The 23877-nt window shown below is 40.6% G+C and overlaps 1 long non-coding RNA gene across 3 annotated transcripts in view; it reads left to right on the top strand.

Annotated features, from left to right (window-relative positions):
- The window catches only part of LOC139438411 (uncharacterized), a 76487-nt gene that overhangs the window by 26777 nt on the left and 25833 nt on the right, over window positions 1-23877 (top strand). Inside the window, exon 3 of one of the 3 annotated variants that reach the window (XR_011648085.1) lies at window positions 19010-19447. The exons of the other annotated variants lie outside the window; for them this stretch is intronic. This is a non-coding gene — a long non-coding RNA (uncharacterized lncRNA). Of the gene's footprint in view, window positions 1-19009; window positions 19448-23877 lie in introns of those variants that run through there. 3 annotated transcript variants of the gene reach the window in all.

The following is a 23877-nucleotide window of genomic DNA, read 5'->3' on the forward strand; positions in this document are numbered from 1 at the left end:
ATGTTACATGGTCAAGCTATTAGGTCTATTTTGAGCATTTCTTTAAGAAAGGTTGACTTAATGACTGAATGATTTAAGTTAAAAAAACTTGTAAAACATAGGGTGTGCAATGAGACACAGGCATATATACTTGTGTCTGGATGGCTTATCCAGCAAGGAGGTGTGTGAAATTGGTAAGTGGGTGTCTGGGCAGAGGTAGAATGGAGGGAACAGGCTGGATGAGAGGGAGGCTTACCTTTCATTGTGTACCTTTTTCAACATTTGATTTTTATTAAAATGAGTGTTTTTCCTACAAAATACACAATAATAAGATTCTGGGAAGGGATCATTATAGGCATTTGTAATATGTCCTGTTATGTGAATTTTCCTTCTAGGAGACCCCCTAGTCAGCTGGACAGTCCCAGGCAATGGGACAAAATTTTGTTTTTATATTCATGAGAAATATGGTATGTGCTTTTCCATTCTTTTAATATCTTTTTCTGGTTTTGCCATTGGGGTAATGTTGGCCTTATCTCATGAGTTAGGAAATGTTCCCTTTGCATTGTTTCTGAAAGAGATTGTGGGGAATTGGTTTCATTTTTCCTTAAATGTTTGGTAGAATTTGCTTTTGAACTGTCTGAACCAGGTCCTTTGTTTTTTGGAATGTTATTAATTATTGTTTCAAAATTTTAATGGCTGTAGGGTTATTCTGATGATCTGTTCTTGTGTGAGTTTTGATAATTTGCATCTCTCAAGAACTTCTGAGTCATTACATCTAAGTTATAAAATTATTGGACCTAAGGATGTTCATAGTCTTGTTTGATTATCCTTTTAATGTCTGTGGAAGCAGTAGTGATGACACCTCTTCCATTCCTGGTATTGGTAATTTTTATCTTCTCTATTTTATGTTTGGTTAGCCTAGCTAGCGATTTATCCGTTTGATCAGATCATTTCAAACAACAAACTAAGGCTTTAGTTTGGGTATATGTTTTGATTTCTATGTGATTAATGTGCAGGAGTGCACTCACTGGGCTGTATGGTAAGTTTATGTTTAGTTTTGTAAGAAACTGCTAACTAGTTTTCAGAGTGACTGTACCATTTTATATTCCCTTATGCAATGTATGAGTGATTCAGTTTTTCTGCATTCTCACCAGCATTTGGTATTGTCACCTTATGTTTTAGTTGTTTTAATAGTGTGTAGTTGCATATCATAATGGTATAGTTTGCATTTCTCTAATGACTAATTATATCCAGCATCTCTTCTTGTACTTATTTCCCATCCATTCATCTACTACGGTGAAATGTTTGCACATATATAGTGCCCATTTTTTAATTGGATTTTTTTTTTTTTTAAATTTCCCCTCCACCCTTGCAGCTTGCTTGCTGTGTCCATTCTCTGCACACTCTTCTGTGGGTTTTTTTGCTTGTCTCCCTCCTTTGTTGCATTACCTGGCTGAGTTGGCTCTCCGCAGTACCTGTGGGCGAGGCAGCGATCCTCAGCCTGTGGGTGAGCCTGACTTCACAAGGAGGCCCTGGGATGAGAACCCAGGGCCTCTCATATGGTAGACAGGAGCCCAAGTGATTGAGCCACAGCCACTTCCCAGGATTTGTTTTTTCATGGTTGAATTTTGAGAATTTTGGAAATTCTTTTGATTTATTCTAGATATCTGTGTTTTTGTGGGTTTTTTTTTTTTTTTGGTATTTGGCTCAGTGGTTGAACCCAGGACCTCATTAGTGGAAAGCCAGCCCCCTACCACCAAGCCACATGGGCTCCCCTGAAATTTTTTTGTTTGCTTGCTTTTTGTTTTTGTTTATTTTAGCAAGTACTTGGATCTGAACCCAGAACCTCTTGTGGGAAGCAGGCGCTCAACAGTTTGAGCCACATCCACTCCCAATATTGTAGATAGCTGTTCCAGATATTAGTTTCAGATAGTCTAGGTATGTGTTCTTTCTTTGTCATACTTAAGTTTGCAAATATTATTCTGTCTGTAGTTTGCTTTTATAGTTTCTTTTTTTCAGATCTGTAGTTTTAAAATTTGGTGAAGGGAAACAGACTTTGGCCCAGTGGTTAGGGCATCTGTCTACCATATGGGAGGTCTGCGGTTCAAACCCCGGGCCTCCTTGACCCGTGTGGAGCTGGCCATGTGTAGTGCTGATGCGCGCAAGGAGTGCCATGCCACGCAAGGGTGTCCCCCGTGTGGGGGAGCCCCATGCGCAAGGAGTGCGCCCGTGAGGAAAGCCACCCAGCGTGAAAAGAAAGTGCAGCCTGCCCAGGAATGGCACCGCCCACACTTCCCGTGCTGCTGACGACAACAGAAGCGGACAAAGAAACAAGACGCAGCAAATAGACACCAAGAACAGAACAGACAACCAGGGGAGGGGGGGAAATTAAATAAATATATCTTTAAAAAAAAAATTTGGTGAAGAGCCATGTATCATTTTTATTTTTTATGGATCTCATTCAGTGCACTCTCTTCAGAATCTCTTTCCATGTTTTCAAATATCAACTAGTTTTGATGATACCCCAGTCTTTCTCTTGCCTAACATCACAACCCCATTGATACTTCTGCTTCAGTGTCACAATTTTTAAAAAAAATTATTTTCATTATTTTTAAAGGAGCTTTAGTTGCCATAGATGTTCCATCAAAAATATAGGGGGTTCCCATATACCCTACTCCCTCCCTCTAACACACTTTTCCCCATATACATTATCCTTCATTCATTAGTGTGGTCCATTTGTTTCATGGGATGAGCACATATTGAAGCATTGCTGTCAAGCATGGTCTATAGTTTGCATTGTTTCACACTTTGCACAGCACATTTTTATAAGTTTGAGAAAATGTATAATGATGTGTATCTGTTATTGCAGTATCATGCAAAATTATTCCAGTGTTTGAAAAATGCCCCATGTAATGCCTATTCTTCCCTCTCCCTCCCTTCAGAACCTCTTGTGTCCACTGTCTTTATATCAATGTTATGTTCTTCCATTATTAGAATAATAATAGTCTACTTATCCATAGGTGCATTCCTCCTTTTTGTTCATTCCTCTGTCTTTTGGAGTTGGGATTGTGTCACTTTCTTACCCCACAGTAATCCAGCAACAGCTACTTCAAATAAGTGTGGAACCCGACCACCTGGTTTCCCTAACTGCTGCTGCTCTATCTAATCCACCATATCACTTGCCTGGACTGCTGTGATAGCTCCCTAACTAGTCTGCCTAACTAGTCTCCCTAACTAGTCTACATTTGTTATAATGGACTTGCCATTGTGGTCCATTCTTACCTAGCAGCCAGAATGATCCTGTTAAAACCTAAGACAAGTCTTGGCCCTTGTTTTTCTTTACTGAAACCCGCACACTTTCCCAGTTTATAGTAAAATGCAAGGCTATTACATTGGACTACAAGAACCTCCACAATGTGTGCTCCAAGTTTTAAAAGCATTTATTGAGATATAGTTACATACCATATACTCTATCCTAAGTGTACTTTAGTATAATTACAGATGTGTGCATTCCTCACCACAATCAAGTTCAGGACATTTTCATTACTCCTAGAAGGAAAGCCCTATACTCCTTAGAAGTCACCTCTCAATCCCTCTATCATTCCCCAGCCCTCCATAACCACTATAAATTTCATCTCTATAAATTTATCTTTCCATTTTATATTAATGAAATCATAGAATATATGGTACTTTGCATCTAGTTTCTTTCACTTAGCATAATGCTTTCTTAAATTACTACAATTTTTTTAAATGAGGGAAGTTGTATGTTTACAGAAAATTCATGTAAAAAATACAATGTTCCCATGTATCCCTCTATTGTTGACTCTTTGCATTAGTGTGTCAGCTTTGTGAGGATTGATGAAAGAATATAAGATATTACTGACAACTATAATCCTTAGTTTACATTAGGTGTATTTTTTCCATCTACCTTCCTATTATTAACAATGTGTAATAGTGTCATCCATTTGTTATAATTCATGAAAGAGCAATCTTATATTTGTTAACCTCAGTCCATCATCCATAACACATTCACTTAGTTAAACAATCCCACCTTTAGGCTTTTAGCTTTCCTTCTAGTAACGTACATGACCTTAACAAATTCTCTCAACCATATTCACAAACATATAATTCACAGTAAGGTCCTACCATCACCACTATCCATTCCCAAACATTTATAATCAACCTAAATAGAGATTCTGCACAATTTAAGTATCAGTTTTCCATTCTCTAACCCATTGTATCCCTTGGTAACTTATATTCTAGATTCTAAATCTGTGAGTTTGCTTCTTATCCTTAGTTCATATCAGTGAGATCATACAATATTTGTCTTTTTGTGTCTGACTTATTTTACCGAATGTAATGTCCTGATGGTTCATCCATGTTGATGAATGCATCAGGACTTCATTCTTTCTTAGAGCTGAATAATATTCCATTATATGTATTCACCACATTTTGTTTATCCATTCATCTGCTGGTAGTTATTTGGCTTCTACCCTTTCTTTATTGTGCTGTGAACATTGACATACAAATACCTGTCTGAATCCTTGCTTTCAATTCTTTTGGATATATATGCAGAAGTGGGATTGCCAGGTCATTTGGTAATTTTAGTTTAACTTTTTGAGTTACTGCCAAGCTGTTTTCCACAGCCAATACACTATTTTATATTTTTACCAACAGTGTATGAGGTTTCCTATTTATATGCATCCTTACCAGCATTTGCTATTTTCCAATTTAAAAAATAATAGCCTTTTGAGTGGGTGTGAAGGATAGCTCATCATGCTTTGATGTGCCTTTCCCTAATGGCTAATGGACTTGAGCATCTTTTCTTATGCTTATTTACCATTTGTATATCTTCCTTGTAGAAATGTCTATTTAAATACTTTGCACATTTTTAATGTGTTTTTTTTTTGTCATGCCCAACTCCCTTGAAGGTAATTGAGTGATCAAGCTCTTTCTTCCTTCTTGATGTGGAAATAGCCCCTCACTATTTGCCTGCTTCCTCCTCCTCCTTTGATCCCCAGCTCCAGTCTTGTCTTCTCTGACTTAGGTAACCTTTTTTTTTTGAGGTACCAGGACTGGGCATTGAACCTGAACCTGGGACCTTGTATGTGGGAAGCTGGCACTGAACCACTGAGCCTACATAGGCTCCCTTGAGTTGGTTTATTCATTTGTTTGCTTGTTTGTTTTTAGGAGGCACCAGGAACCAAACCTGGGACATCGTATGTGGGCAGCAGGTTGAACTTCATCCACTCACAGCATCTTTCTTACCTGCTCTCTTATCCTACCATTGACCCCTCTTCTTCAAGTTGTATTTGCTGATTCTTTATCTCTTGCTCACTGGATCACCTAAACAGTCCTAAACAGTCACCATGCATTCACTTTATTTAATAAAGTGTAAAGGGTGGAGACGGTGGCTCTTTCCACCATCTCTATGATGACCCTCCTTGTTGGGTAGGTGGTTTCAGACCATCATATTTGCAGCCCTTGAATGTAGTTGAGGCTCACCATGGACTTTGAGGGAGGCCCAACTTGGATGGAATTGTGACTCTTGTGAAGTCATTTCCACAGTGATTTACCTTAAGTCAGACTTCCCTGTACTTAGATCCTGACATGTACTTGGTGGGTCACTTCAGGAAAAGTACTTTGAGATCTTTGTACCTATTCCTCATCTGTAAATTGGTGATAAAAAAATACCTAATTTTTCAACTTTGTTTTATAATTGAATCTAATTTTAGCTTGCCTGACTCCCCAGATAGTCTCCTTCCAATCCTGTTTCCCAGAAAGGAGAGTGATGGACTCAGTTGTTTCCATGCTTTTTAAAACATTTTTAAAAAATTTATTAGAGTATACCACTCATACATAAGCATACATAAACATTAAGTGTATAATAATAATTGTGAATTTACAAAACAAATATATATAACATGATACAGGACTCTCATACCTCACCCTATCACCAATACCTTGAATTGTTAAACATTTTAACCTAATGATTAAAGAGCATTGTCACAATATTACTACTAACCACAGTATTTCCCCCCAACCCACCCTATTATTTTTATATCATTTATATATGATCATTCATAAATAATAAGTATGGTAAAAATTGTGAAGTTAGAAAGCAAACATGTGTAACATCATTCAGGGATCCCATACATCAACCCTCCACCAACACCTTGCATTTTCATGAGATGTTTCTTACAAATTATGAAAGATTTTTGTCAAAATCTTGTTGTTCTTATGTTACATTTGGTGTATTTTCCCCCCAACCCTCCCTATTATTATTTTTTAGCTATAATTTTATGGCAGAAGTTGTAAACTTATAAAACAATCATGCACATGTACAGAATTCCCAAACAACACCCCTCTATCTGAACATTTGTTACAGATAGATAATATCATCTGATTGTTACCATGACCATAGTGTACATTTGGCATACATTTTCCATATTGCCCCATTATCAACACAGTACATCTTTGGCATAGATGCAACAATATTATATTATTACTGCTAATCAGAGTCCATAGGTCACTCCAGTTGTATTTTTCCCATACTTCTCCACATTCCCACCACCTTACAGTAGTGATGTACATTTGCTTTAGCTAACAAAGGACACTTTTGCATTTGTACCATCAAACACAATTCTCATCTACTTCTTGGTTTGCTGTGCTATTCAGGGTTCCTAGATTATTCTTTAGCATTCTGTCAATTGGCATTTCATATCTAGATTACCATTTTCCACCACATCCCCATTTATAAACTAGCTTTTACTCGCTATGTGTTACCATCCGCTCTATACATTTCCACACTTTCACAGCAAAGCTAATTAAAATTTATGTACATTAACCATCAGTAGTCCATCTCAGTCCTCCTCTTATCTCCTTTAAGAATCTACCATGTACCACCACATCTTGAAGATACTTTCTTACCATTTGTTCTAGAAGTTTTATGGTTCTTGCTTTTATTTTTAGGTTTTTGGTCCATTTTGAGTTAATTTTTGGATAAGGTGTGAGATAGGGGTCCTCTTTCCTTCTTTTGGCTATGGATATCAAGTTCTTTCAGCACCATTTGTTGAATGGACTATTCTGCCTGAGATGTATGGGATTGATAGGCTAGTCAAAAATGGCTTGACCATACATGTGAGGGTCTGTTTCTGAACCATCAAATTGATTCCATTGGTCTATGTGTCTGTCTTTATGGCAGTACCATGCTTTTTTTAAACCACTATATCTAGGAAATATGATTTAAAGTCTGGAGGTGAGATTTTGCTTTTCCTTTTTAAGATATTCCTGGCTATTCAGGATCCCTTACCCTTCCAAATAAGTTTGATAATTGTGTTTTCAATTAAAAAAAATTCTGGTGGAATTTTCATCAGGCTTGCATTGAATCTTTATATCAATTTGAGTAGAATTGACATCTTAATGATATTTAGTCTTCCAATTCATGAGCATGGAATATTCTTCCAGTTATTTAGAACTTTTTGTTATTTTTTTTTAAATATTGAGTTGCAGTTTTATGAATACAAGTGCCTTACATCATTGGTTATGTTTTTTCTTGACTTTTTGAGTTTTATCTGCCGTATTTTATTTTCACCCTTCTTTTCCTCTTTTAATTTTATTGATAAAATCTTCATTTTTAGACTCTCTTCCAGGCCTCTCTGTCCTGTCTTTTCTTGTCAGGGTCTAGTGTAACCTTTAGTATGTCTTGAAAATCTTGCCTCTTGGTTAGAAATTCTCTCAGTTTCTGTTTATCTGTGAATATTCTAATCTCATCCTCAGTTTTGAAAGACAGTCTTGCTGGATATAAGATCCTTGGCTGGAAGTTTTACTTCTATATTTAGTATCTTAAATATATCACGCCACTGTTTTATTGCCTCCCTGGTTTCTGAAGAGAAATCAGCACTTAATCTTATTGGGTATCCCTTATGTCATGCTTTGCTTTTCTCTTGTTGGTCTCAGAATTCTCTTTGTCTTTGGCATCAGATATTCTGGTTAGTATGTGTCTCAGAGTTGGTTGATTCGGATTTTTTTGGATGGGAGTACATTGTGCTTCTTGGACATGGATATCTATGTCCTTCAATAGGGTTGGGAAATTTTCTACCATTGTTTCTTCAAATATTCCTTCTGCCCCTTTTCCCTTTTCTTCTTCTCTGGGTCACCCATGACATGTATGTTTGTACATCTTTTGCTGTCATTTATTTCCCTGTTTCCTTGTTCAATTTTTTCCATTCCTCATTTGTTCTTTTCTATGTTCACTTTCAGAGGCCATTTCTTTCAGCTTACCAATCCTTTTTGCTGCCTCCTTAAATCTGCTTTATATGATTTCAACGTTTTGGTTTTTTTTTTAAAGATTTATTTATTTATTTAATTTCCCCCCCTCCCCTGGTTGTCTGTTCTTGGTGTTTATTTGCTGCGTCTTGTTTCTTTGTCCGCTTCTGTTGTCGTCAGCGGCACGGGAAGTGTGGGTGGTGCCATTCCTGGGCAGGCTGCTCTTTCTTTTTCACGCTGGGTGGCTTTCCTCACGGGCGCACTCCTTGCGCGTGGGGCTCCCCCACGCGGGGGACACCCTTGTGTGGCACAGCACTCCTTGCGTGCATCAGCGCTGTGCATGGCCAGCTCCACACGGGTCAAGGAGGCCCGGGGTTTGAACTGCGGACCTCCCATATGGTAGACGGATGCCCTAACCACTGGGCCAAAGTCCGTTTCCCAATTTCAATGTTTTTAAATTTCATTTATTGCACCTTTCATTCTGAGATCTGCTAATTTGCTATGTATGCTTTCGAGTTCTTTGTGCTCCTCCAGTGTCTTCTTAATATCCTTAATCTCTTTAGCCATCTCATTGAATTTATTAAGGAGATTTGTTTGAACTTCTATGATTAGTTGTCTCTAGTCCTTTCTGTTACTTGGAACATTATCTTGTTCCTTTAACTGGGCCATATCTTCCTGTTCCTTGGTGTGGATTATAATTTTTTGTTGTATTGGCATCTGGTGTAGTAGAGTATTTATTCTGGGTGTAGTTTTTCCTCTTTAGTTTATGGCTTTCTGCCCTTTCTCCTTTGCTGGTTGTGCAGTAGGAGCCAAGGATGTAGTTGGTACTCTAAGCTGTGGAGGCTCAAGCTGCCCTCATTACCCAGGGACCTATGAAGCTTCTCTCAACTTTCTCCTTTGCCAGGGGTAGGGACAGAATCACAGCTGTGTGGAATAATTCAAGTTATGCAGGCTGTGACTGTGGCTGCCCAGTGAAACTGATGAAGCTTCATGCCCCTTTCACCCCTGCCTGGGGCAGGGACAGAGCTGCAGGCATGGGCAGCAATCTATGTATTGCAGGTCCAAGATGACCACAGTTGTCCTGGTAGACTTCCAGTTATTCAGTCCATGTCAGCTAAAGGTTCCTGCAGTTACCTGGATAGGCTAGTGCAGGGTCCACTAGATTCCCCCCTGCCAGAGGTGGGGCTGAAGCCTAGAATAGGACTGCAGGCTGATCTGGGTGAAAGAAACAGGTCCCTATGTTCAACCATGATTTTGGTCAGCCTGGCTTCCCCTTCTGCTGGGGGTGGAGTTAAAATGGTGGCCACCAGCCTCTTTCTGACTTGGACAGGTTCATCCTTTAGCTGTTCTTAGGGTTAGACTCTAGCAAACTGAATTTACTAATCAGTAGCTGAAATCAGTGGCCAACTCTCTTCCTCCCCTGTTTTTGGGAAAAAGGAGCTTCCATTTCTAGCCAGAGGATAGCTCTTGGGGCAGCTTGTGCTGCTATAGTAGGATATTCTCTGACATCTCAACTTGGCTGGTAATTTCCCCAAGAGGCTAATGCAGGTCCCCCAGCTTCCTCCCTGCTGGAGGTGAGGCTGGGTCCTATGCTAGAGCTGCAATCTGATCTGGATGGAAAGGTGCTGGTCCCTACCAGCACTGGGATTTTTATTCTGTCCTGCTTCCCCTTGTGCCCAGCGTGGAGTTAAGATGGTGACACCCAGCCTCTTTCTGACTTGTTCAGGTTCAAACTTTAGCTGTTCTTAGGATTATATACTGTAGCCCTCTCAATTTACTCATCAGTAGCTGAAGTTTGTGCCCAACTACGTTTTCCTTCCCCATTTTTGGGAAGTGGAGCTTCCTATTCCAGCTGCAGAATAGCTCCCGAAGTGGCTTGTGCCTCCACTGGATGATGGGCACCAGCTTCCAGGGCATGGGGTGCTTTACTTCTGAATCTTCTCTGCAGATGGGCAGTCTCCTTCCTTCTGTTCTTTCAAGGATGTTGCATGAAGCTCTTCTGGCTTCCTGGATTACCCAAACAGGTGCTTTAGATAGCACCATGTGATTACTAACTGCCCTGTAGCAGGAGCTGACTCTAGGAACTCCTTACTTTGCCACATCTTGTTAGTTTTCCTGGAATTTTGGATATTTTATATATAGGTCTAAAGTTTCCTTTTACATTTTTGTTGTTGTTTATGTTTCTTTGTTGAGAACTATCTTTTCTTTCATTTCAAGAGTATTTACCTTTCTTATTGAGCAGAGACTGCTTTGATGCATAATTCCTTCTCTGGTTCATTTGGGACTGTATCAGCTGATTTTTTCCCTGGAGAATAGATGAGATTTTTCCAGTTCTTTTTATGTTATGTTGTATAATTTGGGATGATATCTTGTTGTGTGTGCTTATTATATAGTTAGAGACTTCTGAAAGATTGTTTTGGCTAGTTGGTGCCTTGCTATTCCATATGAATTTGAGGATCACCTTTTTCCATTCCTAAAAAAAGGTTGCAGAGATTTTGGCAGGTATTGCATTTATTATTTTTTTCATTTTTTTGGTCTTTAAAAAATTTTTTAATGTTACCTTAAAAAAATACAAGGTCCCTATAAACCCCCATCTCCGTCACCCCACTTTCCCCCCCATAACAACCTCCTCCATCATCATGAGACATTCATTGCACTTGGTGAATACATCTCTGAGCACCACTGCACCTCATGGTCAATGGCCCACACCATAGCCTACATTCTCCCACAGCCCACCCAGTGGGCCATGAGAGGACATACAATGACTGGTAACTGTCCCTGCAGCACCAGCCAGGACAACTCTAACCCCTGGAAATGCCCCCACATCACATCTCTCCCTCCCACTCCCTGCCCCCAGCAGCCACCATGACCACTTTCTCCACACCAATGCCACATTTTCTTCAGTTACTAATCACAATCATTCATGAATAGAACATCAGTAAGTCCACTCTAATCCATACTCTATTCCTCCATCCTGTGGACCTTGGAATGGTTGTGTCCACTCCACATCTATATAAAGAAAGGGCTTAGATTCCACATGGATGCTGGATGCAATTCTCCTGCTTTCAGTTGTAGGCACTCTTGGCTCCCTGGTGTGGTGGTTCACCTTCTTCATCTCCATGTTAGCAGAGTGGTGTAAGTCCAATAAACCAGAGTGTAGGAGTTGCAAGTCTGTTGAGGCTCAGGGCCTGGCTATCACATGGTCAGTCCAGAGATTCAGGTCCCCTGGGTATACACTAAACCCCAGCACCAACTACAGATCCAGTAAAAGTAACAGGGGAGGCTTGTGGACAAAGATCAGATCTGAGTCCAGCTCCATCACACAGAAACACAAACTCCAAAGTAGGGCCAACTGACATGGCACTGAACTCCACCTGCCATGACCACAGAAACTGTTGGTCCCTGTAGCCCTCAGAAGAACCAGTACCTGGGGTTGTATCTTCTTTATCTGTCTCTGGGACTCTGCTGAGGTGTGCGTAAGGGCAACCATTCTGATGACCTCCTGGCTCTTTTTGGAGACTCATAGCCACATAAACTCATTTGTCCTTTCCTTTCCTCCTTTTATTCAAGGTCAAAAAGCATTTTTAACTCCTGGTATTATATGTAGACTGATATTCTGATGGTCCGAGTTGACCCCTTTATTCAAGGTCATTTTCTAGTTACATCATCAGCTGGTACTTGGTAGTAATCCCTTGGTGGAAGAAGTTGCCTTGCCAGTTTGCATACAAGGCAACACTTATTGCAGTGATGGAAGGCAAAACATCAAAAATAAAGCTTTTGCATTTTTAAATTTTTTGGTACCCCAATTTATTTTTACCTTAATTTTTCTAAATTAATATGTATTCTATATCTAACCTTTAAGCTCATCACTTTATTTCATTTTACTACTAATGGAACCTGGCAATATAGGGCTTCATTTTTGAAGAAGTTTTGGATCACAGAGAGGTTCAACAATGTCAGAGGAGGAACGCTGGTGTGGGATGTTATTGACAGGGGACACATGGTTGGCAGGGAGTTCTACAGGGCATATATCCATATATCCAGGGTACATAAAGATGTTTGGATATTTTCATAGTTGTTACAATTAAAAACAACTGAGGGAGTGCTGAGTTCCTAGCCAGGGGAGCTCTATCACAGTCCCTAAAGGAACAGCAACAATCCCCCAAGTGCAATAGCAAAGACCAAAAAAGAAGGAAGATCCAACAATGAGCCCTTGATACTAATGATTATGCTTGTGAGCCTGTGCACCTGAGATAAGAACAAGGCCTAGAGCTGCAGTGTGCCTAAGAATTACCTCCTGAGAGCCTCTGTGTTGCTCAAATGTGGCCAGTCTCAAAGCCAAACTCAGCATGTAAATGTATTGCCTTCCCCCCAGTTTGGGTATTGCATTTAATCTGCAGATCACTTCAGATAGTACTGATATTGTAACAGTATTAAATCTGAAACAAGGACACAATGTCTTGCCATTTATTTTGATCATTTTTAATTAATTAAAATTGATTAGGTCATAATTTAGGTCAAATTTAATTAAGTGCTTTGCAGATTTCAGTGTATAGGTCATTCATCTCTTTATTTAAATTCATTATCAGGTATTTTATTCTTTTAGAGGCTATAGTGAATGAAATGTTTTAAAGATTTTTTTTATTTTTTCAAATGTACTTAGGTTACAGAAAATGTTACACAAAAACTATAAGGGATTCCCAAATGCCCCATTCCACACACCTCCCACCCTTCCCCACATTAACAGCTTCTTTCATTAATGTGGTACATTCATTGCAATTGATGAACACATTTGGAGCATTGCCACGAAGCATGGATTATAGTTTACATTCTTCCTACTCACTCTCACTCAATTCTTTAGGATATATAGTGGCCTCTATCTGTTTTTGCAGTGTCAGTAAAGACAATTCCATGTTTCAAAAATGCCCCCTATATTACACCTCTTTTTCCCTTTCTGTGCCTTCAGCACCTCCAGCAGCCACTGTTTCCACATCAATGATATACTTTCTTCCATTGCTGGAATACCAGTAAGTTCATAGTAGAATATTAGTAAGTCCACTCTCATCCATATTTTATTCCCCAATCCTGACGATTCTGGAATGGGGATACCTACTCCACTTCTAATTGAGAGGAGGCTTCAATCCCTTATGGCTGATGGATGGGACTCTCTTGCAGTTGTAGACTCTCTCAGTTCCTTGGTATGGTGGTTGTCCTTCCCCACCTCCTTCTTTGTTATCCTGGGTGACGTCAATGAACTGCAGAGTAGGTGTTGCAGCTACTGCAATTGATGTTTAATGCCCATATCACAGTGTTTTTTCCTGGTATGGAAAAACAAAACTGATTTTTTTTTTAGTGTTTATCTTATACCCTGCAACTTTTCTGAATTTATTTCCTCTAGTAGATTTCTTGAGGATTTTTTGGGATTTTCAATATGAACGATCATACCATCTGTGAATAGTGGTAGTTTTTGATTTCTGATTTAAATGCCTTTCTCTTTTTTTGCCTAATAACCCTGGCTAGAACTTCCATTTTAATTTTGAATAGAAGTGGTAACAGTGGGCATCCTTGTCTTGTTCCTGACCTCAGGTTTCATTCTTTCATTGCAGGCTTTCATTGTTTCTCACATTGACTTTGATATTAGCTGTGACTTTTTTGTATTTACTTGTTGTGGTTGTTACCTTTCATTCCTATTTTTCTGAGCAATTTTATTATGAAATCATGGTAGATTTCATCAGAAGGCTTCTCAGTGCTATTGAAGTGATCATAGATTGTTCCCTCCATTGTTTTTAATGTGTGTTACTACAGTGAGTAATTTTCTTAGGTTGGCCCACCACTGCATTCTGGGGATAAGTCACCCTTGGTCATGGAGTATAATCCTTATAATATATGTAGTTTGATTTGATTTGCTAGTGTTTTGTTGGGAGTTTTTGCTTCTGTATTCATATGGAAGTGGTTCTTTGTTCTCTTTTGATGTGTCTATCTGATTTGGGTATCAGAACAATAGTAGCCTTATGGAATAATGAGTTAGGAAGAATTCCTACCACTTTAGTTTTTTGGTAGAGTTTGGGAAGAATTGGTGTTAATTCTTGTTTGAATGTTTGGTACACTTCTCCCAGAAGCCATCTGGACTTTGACCTTTCCTTGATGGGACATTTTTGATTATTTTTCAATCTCTTTGCTTTTATAGGTCTGTTAAGATCTTTTATATCTTCTTGAGTCAGAGCAGGTTGTTTTTATGTTTTAGGAATTTGTTCATGTCTTCTCAATTATCTAGTTTATTGACATATGAATGTTCATAGTATTCTCTTATAACCCTTTTAATTTCTGCCAAATGAGTGTTAATGTTCCCACTTTCATTCCTTAAATAGTTATTTGCATCTTCTCTCATTTCTCTTTGTTTGTCTGGATAAAAGTTTGTCAATTTTATTAATCTTTTTAAGGAACCAAATTTTGGCTTCATTGATCCTCTCAGTTGTTTTTCTGTGCTTTACTCCCTTGTCTCCTTTCTGATCTTTATTATTTCCTTCCTCCTACTAATGTTAGGTTTAGTTTTCTCTTTCCTCAAGATATGAAGTTAGGTAATTGATTAAATATCATTCTTTGGTGGGTGGGGACTCAATGCCCTACTGGCAGAAGAGGTTTCTGTAATTCCTTAATTAAGTAAACCTATGAATCCAGTATCATCTGATATGCCTAGAATTGAAATTCATCAATAATATCAAACTGCTACAGCCAATATCTAAAAGGGGAACAAAAAAGTTGGAGCCTTTATTTACCTATCCTATACTTATTTAAATCCAAGGTGGGAGCTAAAATATAAAAACTCAAGGATGTGGGCTGCTTAGAAAAATTCTTGCTCCTACTTGCCTTGTGAATCATGTTACCTTACAAACTGGGTCCCCTATCTAATGTCTGCTGTGACCTAATTAAAACAATAGGCAGCTGCAGAGTCTTTTAAAAAAATCCAAATTTTATAAAGAACCAATTAGAAAGCCCTGTGTACACCAAAAAGATACATTTTCAACTTGCCTTTTGAAGGCTTAGAAGGAGGACTGCTTGATCCCCAAGTCTGAATGTGTAAACAATGTTTGGATAAGGAGCCAATATACTATAGGATATCTGAGTCATGGTATCTCTATTTACCAGCCCACTAGCCATACCAGAAATAAACTTACCCTAGATATGAAGTTGCTGGGCTAGGGTTAACCATAAGATTATCAACTCCCTATGGAAGGTTTGCCTATCATGAGGCAACCTAACAGCCACAGTAGAAGAACATGTCAATATCACTGATGCAATTCTCAAAACAATTCAAGTTTCTATACACACAGCAAATGTCATGCATAATGAGATGGCCTTAGATCATCTTCTGGCAGAACAAAGAGGGGTATGTGCAGTAGCCAATATCTCCTGCTGCACATGGTTAAATACATCAGTGCAGCTAGGGCTAAACACCCAAGCCATTTAGCTTCATAACATACCAATCCTCCTGCATAATCGATATGAGAATCCATCAAAAACTCTATGCCTAAATTATCATGGTTCTTACCCATAATAAGTCCCCTAATAATTGGTATCATGCTCTTAAAATGTGGTCCCTGCCTTCTTAACTGCTTGGTGTACTTCATGAGTAAAAGTTTAGAAGCTATTAAACTGCAAGTGATCATAGCCCAGAGCTATGAACGATTCTGTTGTCAGTGTGCTGACAGTCAAATATACCTTAACATAGCTAGGGCAAGATTCTGCTCCTCCACTGGAACCTGTCACAACATCCACAGTCAGCAGGAAGCAGCTCCAGAAGCTAAACCTCCTCAACAGTAAGGAGAGGATATAAACAGAGGGGGAACTGCTACAAGGATGGAGTGCCCCCTGGATGATTACACACGGAAAATTTCACCTGTCCTTTTGTTTGAGCTATGCTTATTTTCAGGAACTAAGGGTAGGTTGCCAGTAACCACAAGAGCAGCCCACCTAGGGCTGCCAAAGATAGCAAATGGGCTCCCTGTCCAAAAGTATTATAAAAAGTACCATGTGCAAGAAGAGACCATCTGCATATAACAGAGTAGAGTTAACAATAATATTGTAATATTTGCAGCAATGGCAAAGATATTATATCAATTCTAAGGGACAATAATAAGGGGTATAAGGAGATATGGGATTTTTCCTTCTCAAGTAGTGAAAATGTTCTAAAATTGACTGAGGTGATGATAGCACAACTTTGCAATGGATGTGAGAGCCACTGAGTATACACTTTTAGTGGATTGTACAAAACAGGAGACTGTATAACACAGTGAATCCTGTGGTAGAAGATGGACTGTGGCTAACAGAATATGAAAATGTTCTCTCATGAACTATAATAAGTACATAATACTAATTCAGGGTGTCATTAACTGGGTGAGTTGGGGGAAAAATACACCAAATGTAAGATATTGGCTATATTTATTAGTAGTCATATTTTTACAATGCTTTTTCATGGTTTGTAACAATTGTTTCATAACAATGCAAGGTACTGCTGTTGGGGTAATATATAGGAGCCCTGTATGATGATATTCATGTTTGTTTTGTAAGTTCACAACTTATACTATACACTTATTATTTATGGATATTCACATATGAATGATAATCTTCAATAAAAACTTAAAAAACAAAATAAAAAGTTGTAAAACTAAAGATAGGAGGTAGCATGATTGTAAAATAAACATAATTATTTCAAAAGTGAGGTTTATTCTCTACAACAAGAGAGGATGATAAGGTAAATATACAGCAGAGGTGATACAGAAAGTTTGCTTCTAAACAAGACACTCAGTTAAGGAAAACCTTTTATAACTTCTTATTAAGAACAGACAGATAATACAAGAAAACTTTAACTGAACAGAGAGAAAACCACGGTATGAAGTGATTTTGTATGAAGCACTGTATGAAGATATTGTCTGATGGGAAAACTCTTAAAAATCTTATAAACCTATCAAATCTTAGCCACCCTGTGCCATGACAAATAAAATCCATTTTCTGCAAACCTTCAACTTTCTGTATCAACTTATGATTGTCCTACATATTCCCATTTCTTTCTACAACAACCAGTTTATTTTACTTTAAAACTTAAGACAAAACTTTATTTTCCTTTAACAAAACATATCTTGCAAATGTATTTAAATGATCAAAAAGATATTGGAAACTCTCTTCAAGGTAACAATCTTGAAAACATAATTTTTCTTTCAATATAATCATGGAGGTGAAGAAGGTCAACCACCACACCAGGGAGCCAAGAGTGCCTACAACTGAAAGCAGGAGAATTGCACCCAGCATCCATGTGGATTCTAAGCCTCCTCTTGATATAGATGTGGAGTGGACACAACCATTCCAAGGTCCACAGGATGGAGGAATAGAGTATGGATTAGAGTGGATTTACTGATATTCTATTCATGAACTATTGTGATTAGTAATTGAAGAAAATGTGGCATTGGTGTGGAGAAAGTGGCCATGGTGGCTGCTGGGAGTAGGGAGTGGGAGGAAGAGATGAGATGTGGGGGTATTTTTGGGACTTGGAGTTGTCCTGGGTGGTGCTGAAGGGACAGTTACTGGATAGTGTATGTCCTCCCATGGCCCACTGGGTGGACTGTGGGAGAGTGTGGGCTCTAATGTGGACCATTGAACATGAGGTGCAGCAGTGCTCAGAGATGTATTTGCCAAATGCAATGAATGTCTCATGATGATGGAGGAGATTGTTGTTATGGGGGAGGAGTGGGATGAGGGGGATGGGGGGAATATGGGGACCTCATTTTGTTTAATGTAATATTAAAAAAATAAAGACAAAAAATAAAAATAAAAATAATAGAATCAAAATATAAGTTCTAATAGATATAGTTCTAGTTTATTTGATCATTAATTACATGGAATTGGGAAGAACACACCCATGTAGAATGAAATTATATGCTTATATTGTACTTTTTAAAAAAGATTTATTTATTTCTCTCCCCTCTTTCCCCTTTGTCTGCTCTCTGTGTCCTTTCGCTGTGTGTTCTTCTGTGACTGCTTCTATCCTTATCAGCAGCACTGGGAATCTGTGTCTCTTTGTTGAGTCATCTTGCTGTGTCAGCTCTCCATGTTTGTGGTGCCATTCCTGGGCAGGCTGCACTTCTTTTGCTCTGGGTGGCTCTCCTTAGGGGGTACACTCTTGTGCACTCCTGTAACATTAGGAGTGTTAATTTATATGTAAATGCTTACTTATCTCTAAGTCAATTTGAATAGAGCTCTTTGCAGGAGTTTCATAAGTTAATTTGGAAATAATATTCAGATGTAGGAAAATATCATGCATCAAACATACAGACACACAGAGTTTATACTTTCAATTTAAACTACTAATCAAACATAAAAAACAGAAATACAGAAAACGTAGACATCTCATGAGCTTTTAATTTCTCACTTGTCTTTTTCAAAGAATCATTTAATGAAACTTTAAAAATATTGCTAACATACTCTGAGCATCAGTTGAAATAGGCATCTCATTTGACTGGCTGGGATATCACATTTGGGAGCACATCTCTGAGATGAGTAATTTTGTCTACTTGGAATGTTTCTCATAATTAACATTAAAATTCTAGGTTGTCTTTGTTAGATATTGCCAATTTGTTTGATATGTACAGCTTCCAACTCCATAATATTTGAATATGTATAATATGCCAGTGTGCCATAGGATAGAGAATTAACATTTTAAGAGAATGAGGATCCATCTTTATCATTTTGCTTCTTAACTTGTGCACAGGTCAAAGAAACTAGCCATAGCAAACATGAAACTGTGGACTGAACCATAAGGCTAGAGACTCAGGATCAAAACTTGAATTTTCTCATTAAAAAGATTGACCCACTGAACTTTGGACTGAAAGCTAGTGAGACTGGAGAGCACAGACAGAAATAAGTGGAGCTCAGATCCAAGAGGGACTCACTCATGAACCTTATAGATGGTGGAGAGGAGAGCATGCTGAAAGGTTTCAGCAGGAACCTACTTCTGTCTTCTTATCTCCAGAGCCGTTCATAGTGGCATTCAGATTCTGTTCTCATCACTGAACCTGTGCAAAAAAAATACCCAGGTAATTAACATTTTGGATTTCACACCTTTATTAAGTGATTCATGAATTAGGCAGCATTCAGCCCAAGAGCAAGGCTCATATAGGCAGAACAAGGTAGTCTGAAAGAAAATAGAGTCGGGAAGTGGACTTGGCCCAGTGGTTAGGGCATCCGTCTACCACATGGGAGGTCTGCAGTTCAAACCCCAGGACTCCTTGACCCATGGGGAGCTGGCTCACGCACAGTGCTGATCCACACAAGGAGTGCCATGCCACACAGGAGTGTCCCCTGCATAGGGGAGCCCCACGTGCAAGGAGTACACCCCATGAGGAGAGCCACCCAGCATGAAAGAAAGTGCAGCCTGCCCAGGAATGGTGCCACACACATGGAGAACTGACACAAGATGATGCAACAAAAATAAACACAGATTCCCTTGCCACTGACAATGACAGAAGTGGACAAACATGCAGCAAATAGACACAGAGAACAGACAACTGGGGTAGTGGGGAAAGGAGAGAAATAAATAAATAAATCTTTAAAAAAAAAAAAAGAAAATACAGTCTTACAGAGTGCCTTACTTGGCTTAGCCTTGACTTAGAGGAACTAGGCTACAGAACAAAAAAGGGAGCTGGTGAGTTATGATTGGTTGCTCCCCAATTTCAGGTTCAGGGAGAAGGACCCTTTACAAGAGACAGGAACTTAATTAGGCTTTGGTTTCTGATATGGACTTAGCATGAAAGTCTCTGTATCAGGCCTAGTAAACTTACTTATCATCTGTTGTGCTTGTGTCTCCTATTTATTTTGAAAGGGCAGTTCTTATACTTTCTCAAAAAAAGTAGAATGAATTTCACAAATTTTCAACAAATGTATAAATGAAAGCACAACATCCTAAAAAATGAAAATTTATCTATAAGGGGCTCATGGGCCTGCATACAAATGACTCCTAAAATAAGATGGAGAGAAACTGCAAAAATTTGAAAGATATAACAGCATTCCCTATCACAGAGTCCCCAGGACCTGGGGGCACAGGGACCCCCAAGGGGAGATCATGGCCACTGCACCTAGAGAGCCCCAAACTGGAGGGGGGTGCATGCAGGGCACAAAGAGGAAGCCCCCAATAACACAAAGCAAGGGAGCTATGCAGCCCCCAAACAACAGGATCTGTGCAAGCTGGCACCCCAGGTTTCCACAGGAAACAGTTGCTGGCAGCTACAAAACATTTACAGCTTCTTCTCTGAAAGAAAAAAATTTTAATTAATTGAAATTTAATAGCCAAATGTGGCTAGTGTTTATACTAGTGAACACCAAAGACCTGGGATCTTGGATGAGGCAATTAAAAGCAATGAAATTTTTCTTTCATGTAAAAGTTGCATGTTTGAAATGTCTGCAGGTGGGTCCCACTATTGGATGGATTAGTTGGTGAATATATATTACAAAATAAGATCAGGGAGGATGTGGGGCTGCTGGAGAGGGAAGTACTTCCCAGAACTGGGGTTCAGTTCAGACATGGCCCATGCCTGCCCCTTCCCTGGCTTCACCCACACCTGCCAGGTAAGGGCTGACTGTGTAAAGGGAACCAAATCATCTTGATAGTGCCTGTCTGTAGAGGGTGATTTTCATGATCTCCCCATCCCAGGCACCCAAGAATCAAACCACAGCCAGGGCTGCAGCACTGAGCCATGGAATGTGGCAACTCCTAGAGCCAAGAGGTGTCTTTTAAAGAGCCACAGGTGGGTAATCTCCTCAGCCATCAGTTAAAGAACAGACACTGCTCCTCACTCACCATCCTCCTGCAGCAAGTCACCACAAGAGCTGGCCTCCTGCCCCATCTGGGGGCTGCTCTGCTGGCACTGGGCACTTCTGCTCAGACCACCACAAGCTCCTGGGATGGGGGGCCCAGCAGGCCAGGTGCCCTGGTGCTCTTTGGGTGGGCACATGGGCTGTCCTGAACTAAGGAAAAGTCTGCAGCCTCCCCCACTGCTCCCTCCAGCTTATGGCTGATGGTGACCTGTGGACAGGCCTGATGACAGATGTGAACCTGCCTCCTGAACAGGTGTGAGTGGGCTATATTTTGGAAGTTAAAGGTAGCATTAGTATTTGCCTGTGCTACAGAGGAGGACACCTAGGGCTTCTCAGAAACAGAGAGAAACTTAGTTTGCACAAAGCTAGGGTCCTGTGTGTACAGTGGCACTTTGCATACATGCACATGCAGGCAAATGCAAACACAGTGGCATTCAGCAGAGGGGGGCAAAGATGGGAGGCAGGATGGGAAGGAAGAGAAAAAGCCTGAAATGAAGGAAATCACAAAAAAGCAATGAAATAAACTAACACCCCCCAGAGACAATACTGTGAGTAAACCAGCAACTCTACACACACTCTTTAATAAAGTGACACATTCTGGTCCACAGCTGGCAGGAAGTACCAGAGGCATTCACCTGACATTTCACAGGTCTCCTCCCCTCCATATACAGTAAAAACAAAAGAGCAGGGAAAGGGGCCCACATTTTCTCCTTGATAAAACCTGGTTGAAAACCCATAATGGACTCAAAGTCACAAGGTTGTCTCTTTTTAAAAAAATCTGCTAGTGAAACATGTCTTGGATTGTCCATCTCAGCAGGGAGTGATTTTTAATAAGGATGGAAAGAGCATCTGCTCTTGAAGATGCTTCCCTAGAGGAGAAAGAAACTCTGTGGAGCAGGAAGAGAGCCACAACCTGTCCTCCAGGAGGTGCCTCTGCCCTCTGCACCCCAAGGGCCTCTGGGGGTCCTCCAGGGATGCTCCTGCCTGAGGGGAGCTGCCAGCACTGGCACGAAGGCCTGATGAGCCAGAGGAGGAGCTGACCTGGTATCACCAGGTGGGGCAAAGCAGGAGGGAGGCCCCAAGCCTGGAGGGAACAGCAATGGCCTTTCAGGCACCCAGGGAGTAGCAAGAGCAACAGAGGGTGCTGCCAACCCCACCCAGTACAGGAAGCTCCTCCACTCTCCTCTCTCTGAATTAACACACCCAAAAGCTACTGCTGCCAGCTCAGGAAAGTTAAGACTCTCTTCCTCCGTCCTCCTCAGGGCACACAGGCAGAAGAAGGGACACAAATGGAGCCCTGTAGGAAGGCCTCCCTGACCAGAGGCAGGTGCTCCCTCAACCCACGCTGACGGGGCTGGGAAGGAGGCAGAGGTGTGTACCAGGTCTGGAGAACTGCAAAGGGAGCCCTAGAAATCAACAGCCCCAGGGAGTGCTTCCTACCATCAGTGAGCCTCAGGATGGCTGGTGTGGGTCAGGAGCAGAGCTCTGCACCCTGAGAGGTGCTGGAGGGAGAGTGATGATGACAACCAGGATGTCAGACCTGCTGAGTGTCACACCACAGAGTGGGGGGATCTCACACATTGGGGTGCACAGAGCAATTTTAAATAGGATGTCAGAGAGGTCTAATGGGGAAGGGGTCCTGAATACAGAAGTGGGAAGGAGGTGGGGGTTGTGGGTAGCAGCCTGTTTGGGGTGCAACAGGAGAGAAGAGGCCCTGAGGACCAACTCGGGGGCTTGTTGGGAGGGAAGTGAGGAACCAGGTGCAGCCACGTGTCCAGGCCCAATGGCTGCCACATAACCCCTGCATTCCACCCCAAGGTTTTTACCTGAGAGAAATGAGATCAAATGTGCTGCCACCACTAATGTGTCTCTGGGTCATAGCAGCTTTATCTGCAAAGGCCCAAAGTTGGAGCCAACCCAGAGGCCTGACAGGGTATAGCATGAGCCACATGTGGTCTATCCACACTGTGGAATCCTACTTAGCAGTAAGGATACACACCCCATGATGGATCTCCAAATAATTACGCTGGGTTAATGAAGGCAGACCAAGGGGGCAGGGAGAGAAGAGAGAGAGAGCAGTACTGTGCAAATCCCTCCCATGCAATTCTAGAAGGTGCAGGGGAATCCATTGTGAAAGGAAGCACAGCAGTGATCCCTGGATAGGGGGCAGGGAATGAGGGTGGAGAACGAGCAAGTGGGGACTCCAGGGGTGGACATGTTCATTATTTTAGTCTTGGCTTCATAGGTGGATACGTGTCAACACAAACCATAACAGCTGTAGCCTCTAGACTTGCAGTATAAGTAGGTCAGTATGCCCCCAAAGGAGGAGGGTTTTTTTGTCTTTATTTTTTTAATGTTACATTAAAAAAATGAGGTCCTATATCCCCCCACTCCCTTTACCCCACTCCTCCCCCCATAACAACCTCCATCATCATGATACATTCATTGCATTTGGCGAATACATCTCTGAGCACCACTGCACCTCATGGTCAATGGTCCATGTCATAGCCCACACTCTCCCACAGTCCACCCAGTGGGCCATGGGAGGACATACAATATCCAGTAACTGTCCCTGCAGCACCACCCAAGACAACTCCAAGTCCCAAAAACACCCCCACCTCACATCTTTTCCTCCCACTCCCTACCCCCAGCAGCCACCATGGCCACTTTCTCCACACCAGTGCCACATTTTCTTCTATTACTAATCACAATAGTTCATGAATAGAATATCAGTAAATCCACTCTAATCCATACTCTATTCCTCCA

Source organism: Dasypus novemcinctus, chromosome Y (assembly GCF_030445035.2).
Source record: "Dasypus novemcinctus isolate mDasNov1 chromosome Y, mDasNov1.1.hap2, whole genome shotgun sequence".
Classification (NCBI taxonomy): domain Eukaryota; kingdom Metazoa; phylum Chordata; class Mammalia; order Cingulata; family Dasypodidae; genus Dasypus; species Dasypus novemcinctus.